We start from the raw sequence: 5,427 nt of genomic DNA, 5'->3' as shown, positions 1-5,427 counted from the left end.
AATAAACCAATTTCTCTCACAAAATCAAAAGCTATAGACTTACAGATCACTAAATTTATTGTCAAACATTTTCATCCTTTTTCATTGGTAGAAGAAACGGAATTCTGTAATCTGATTAAGATGCTTGCACCAAATTACATTGTACCTTCCAGAAAAACAATATCAAATAGTTTGCTAATACAAATGTATGAAAGTGTTCTTGAGAAAGTTAAAACTGACTTACATGATGTGAGTGCCGTATCTTTGACCACAGATGGTTGGACATCCATCAACAACCAACATTATATAGCCTTGACCGTCCATTTTTTAAATTCTGAGACTAAATTGTGTTCTAGACTAATTGGTTGCATCAACTATAATGAGCAATGTACGTAAGTTGAACTTGCCAAGTTTTTGATGACTACTGTTGAAGCATGGAATATTGAACGTAAAATATCAGCAGTAGTCACAGATAATGCTTCAAATATAGTCAATGCTGTAAAGAAAAATAATTGGAGACATGTCCCATGCTTTGCTCATGTCCTTAATATCGGCATTCAGCGTGGTCTGACACATTTGAAAACTGTCATGACTAAAATAAAAAATATAGTTGAATATTTCAAGCAAAGTTCTGGGGCTCTGCATAAATTACAGAAGCATCAAAAACAAATGGGTTTACCAGATCTTAAGCTGATTCAAGAGTGCAAAACTCGTTGGAATTCAGCCTATCACATTGTGTACGCCATATCTCCCAAATCTCTTGGTCACGGTATAATCCTTTTATTGTTATTGTTATTGTTATTCTTATTATTACTTATTATCGTATAACTTATATTCTGATATTGATTATTATATTATTATTTGCACTTTCGGTGATTGCGCTGTCCGGTTTCTGTCACAGAACACGGTACCTATCTGTTGAAATTTGTAACAGAACACGGAACCAGAGTAATGTGACCGCCGAAAAGGCACCTATAAAAGGCCACGCGAACAACGAACGAGCACCCATTTCTTTACCAGCATTGTAGTAAAACCTACCCAGGCAGACTTACGCATTGTTGGTAAAGGACTTCCCTGCCTTGACGGATCTTGTTGGACTGTTGTGGTGCGCGTCCAGTGGTTCAATAGTTGGAGTATTCCGGCATTGGATCGGCCGCCCACAGTCAATGAGGCAATAGTCAGAGTTATTCAGGCATTGTCTCGACTGTTAAACAGTCCAACTTGATTCCTCCGTTGTCTTCCGTCAGTGCGATCATCGTTGCGTTTACGCTCGGACAGTGCGTTCGTCGTTTATGCGTTTCTTTCATTTTAATATATACAATAAGTTATCATCGTAACGTTTATAATTGTAAGTTACATATTTTTTATTGTGTTTCGTCATTGCGACATTTTATTAAAATATTGTCATTAAGACAACTAAACCAAAAACCGTAAATTGTTATACTTTGTCATTGCGACACCATAACCTTTTCTTCAATCAAACACACATGATGGAAAGAATACTAAAGTTAAAAGAACCTGTGTTGTCAACATTAGCCATAACCAACAATGATTTAAATTGCATTAATGAGGAGGAATGGCAAACGGTATCTACTGCGTGTGAGTTTCTGAAAATTTTTGATGAATTAACAACTGAGATGAGTGCTGAAAATGTTGTTACCATCTCAAAACAAAATTTATTTTATTTGTTTTTACTGGAGCATTTGCGTAAATTTGTTTTTGACATCAACATGCAACGTGACATAATTTCAATGGCTGCAGAAATAAAGGCAACATTGGATAAGTACTTCAAAAACTTAGAAGGTAACGACGTTCAATCACAAGCAATTATACTCGACCCACGTTTTAAAAAGTATGGATTTTCCAGTGATCACAAATTTGAAACGTGTAAAGTAGGCTTGGCAAGAAAATTACAGGACATAAATGTTCAAATGCCAAACGAACCTGTCGAAGAATGTCCAACTACTTCTATTATACAAAGTTCGACAAGTATTTGGAAACAGTTTAATGAACAAGTCAGCTCGGTTCTTGGTCAAAATAATCCATCTGTGGCATGCATTGTAGAGTTAGACAAATACTTGAGTGAAAATCTCTTAAATCGTCAACAGGATCCTTTGAAGTGGTGGTCTGAAAGAAAGCTTTTATACCCCAGACTATATGAAATGGTTAAAAGACGACTTTGTGTACCAGCAACATCTGTTCCCAGTGAGCGAATTTTTTCAAAAGCTGGTATGGTTCTTTATAGCAAAAGAACCAAACTTATAACTGAAAAAGTAGAAAAAATTATATTTATACAGTCAAACATGTAAATAACTATGATTATAGTAAGTAAATAATTAAAATATATAAAAAAGAATATTAGGTATACAAGGTAATGTATTTATTATATATTTTATTTTTTGAGTTTAAACTTTATATTATATGCATAGTATTGCATACGCTCATTTATTTTGTTTAGTTTATAATAAACAGTTACAATTTTAGTTCTATTTTGTTATGACAATTTGTTTGATATTATATTATTTTCATACAATATAAAGATAACATTGTGTAATTAAAAAATGCATTACATACCTTTACTTATAATTAATACAATTTACTCCACTGATTTAACGCAGATCATTTTTACAATCGCAGTATGTATGAAATATTAAATAAGAAATAAGAATATTAAAAACTAATAAATCACAAAAAAGACGATGATAATATAAAATATTTGAATAACTTTAACAAGAAACAATGTACTGTGTTAAGTAATAATATTGTTTAATTTTTCTTAAGTCATAATTTAATAATTATAATTTAAACTAATTAATACAAAACACTAGTCATAAGCACAAAATTCTGAAAAGCAAAATAATCACTGCGGTCTGAGACGCATGTTAATTGTTGAATATTGTTAATATTTAATATTTAATGACTCCATCCATATTATTATTACTATGATTATGATTTAAGATAGTACTAATAGTAATGTTCTATCCAAATCTTATCAGTTATCATCAGACAGTCATATTAACTGATAGTTGGCACCACAAAGTAGGACAGGTAAATTGTAAAACGGTGTATTGATAATACACCTTGGTATAATTGTATAATAGATTCATGGCCGGAGAACAGCTGCAACAGTGCAGCCGGCTGCTTTGAGACTGAATTAGACTTGAATCAGTGAACGAAATAACGAATCATATTCATTGGTAACAATATTACAATATTGATGATTCGTAGTCGGTCCGGATTCAAATGAAGTTACGAACGAAATTAATTTTGTGAACGAATCGTTTTAACTTTCCGAATCTGAATCAATTCGTTCACTGAACTGATTCGTTCAAATTGAACGAATCGTTCGCGAACGACCCATCCCTAGTGTGAAAAATTATTAAACAAATTTCTTCAAATAAAATTTGAACATCATATTTCAAATTGGAAAACAAACAATCAGATTTCAAATAACTTATTGGAACTTCAGAGTGTATGTAAAAATACTTTAAGCCAAATTCCCGAAATTTTTCCTGAAACCATAACAGTAATTAAAAAACCAGTATTAAATGTATCCAAAATACTTGATGACTCATCACAGGGATCTTTGGTGTTTGCCCACTACAAAAAGTTTAACTCATTAAACGATACATCGAGATTAATTCTTGTTGACATGGTCATTTAAACAGCTATAAAAGAAAATATTATAATGACAATTAAAACTGCTGAAGAAATTGCGGTTCAAATTGTAGCAGCTTTTCCTAAAGAAGTTAAGGTACATTGTTTTCAAAATTTTGTAAATAAGCAAACAAAAATATAAAACGTGTTTTGTTTAGGATTATTACTTTATGCGCGATGACAACAAAGCTCTTAAAGGAAAGTTATATGCAAAATATCACATTGTGATTAAAAATTTAAAAAATGGTGGGCTAATAGAAACAACAAAGAAGCATAAACCTTTAAAGTACTGTGAAAATAATAATGTTCGTCAGTTGAAAAACTTTGGTAAATATTTTGTTGTATTTAAATTTGTTTTTGCTTTTCTAACTAATAATATAATTGTTATATTATTTTAATTTTATTTTCAGATTCAGAAACTGATATTGATCAATATTTGAACAGTTTAAAATATGATAATTGCACATTCAATGAAATTGAAACTATTTGGAGAGCAATGGTTAAGTATAGGTTAAATTATATTAAAAAAAGTCAAAGTACCACTGATACTTTAAAATACTGAACAAGTTATAAGCTCCCAGCTGGTTACAAATTGGTATGTATAAAAATGATTAAAAACTAAATTGAAATGTTTTAATTATTTAATAATATATAATTTTATTTTGTCATTCTAGGTAGATATTGATTTTAATATAATTTATCCATCAGCATCTAACTAGATGACAATTTACCCAGATGTATCATTTAAACTTTTAGTTGTTAAAATTAAAAATCAAAGATTCACAAAGTTTAAAACTGCTGGGTGAAGTTCTAGAAAAGAACCTACTAGAAAGTAAGGATTCTCTTTAAGTGTTAAATATTACATATTACAAATAATTTATTATTTTTCAGATGGCTGTGATGCTTGTATATTTCATCTTTTACATGTGGTGTTTATCCCTACCGCCAAAAAATCAACACGCAATGATAAAGGAAAAAAATCTACAATAAAATATTCAATCATAGATTCAAAGCTATCATTTATTATTAATGTTGATACAGTATCTCAGTTTGAAGACATAATTTCTAAAAAAAAAAAGGTATAAATTACAGAAAATAGATTATATATTTATTACAAATCAAAGAAAAGCATATCCTGCCCTAACTATAGTTATTATATTTAATTTGTTTGCTATTTTTTCACAGGTTTAGGAATTCCAATACAACCAATCATAGTAATTATTGGTCAATTACTTAAACCAATTGATATTATTGTATTCTTTGATGATATTAAATATAAAGTTTTAACTGTCATGAGAGCAGTGGATATACTTTTTAAGTTGTTCCATACTTTTAATTTGTTGTATCTAGAAGAATCCTATATTTTATGGTTGTTTATACAAAATTTTTTTTACGATATTTATATCATGTCAAACCAATCTCATCCGATTATAAGTCTTATTGTTTCAGAATTAAATAAATAAAATATATTTTAAATTATAAGTGTTGTTTTTATTATTATTATATTCTTGTTACATTGTAATACTCATATTTTATACTTAACTTTTTCATTATTTTAAATGTGTTTTTTTTGTACAATTTATTTATCTATTTTTTATTTTTTATAATATTTAAAAAGATAATTTTTTAATAGTTAATGTACTTAAGTTTAAGTATTTGAATAAATTTATTAAAAACAATATTTATTTTGATTGAATTTTTTATATTTTATATATTTATGAATACATCTATTTTTATTAGTAAAATATTTTTTATCTATAAATAATAATATAAACAACAAAACGGCTTTGT

The 5,427-nt window shown here is 28.8% G+C and overlaps 1 pseudogene; it reads left to right on the top strand.

Moving 5' to 3' along the window:
• The first annotated feature begins 1,469 nt into the window (after positions 1 to 1,469).
• LOC112592872 lies at positions 1,470 to 5,099 on the top strand (annotated as a pseudogene).
• The last annotated feature ends 328 nt before the right edge of the window (positions 5,100 to 5,427 follow it).

The sequence above is a fragment of the Melanaphis sacchari genome, unplaced genomic scaffold (assembly GCF_002803265.2).
Source record: "Melanaphis sacchari strain LSU unplaced genomic scaffold, SCAv2.0 Contig1988_pilon_pilon, whole genome shotgun sequence".
Lineage (NCBI taxonomy): Eukaryota > Metazoa > Arthropoda > Insecta > Hemiptera > Aphididae > Melanaphis > Melanaphis sacchari.
This window is presented reverse-complemented; position numbering and strand designations above follow the sequence as displayed.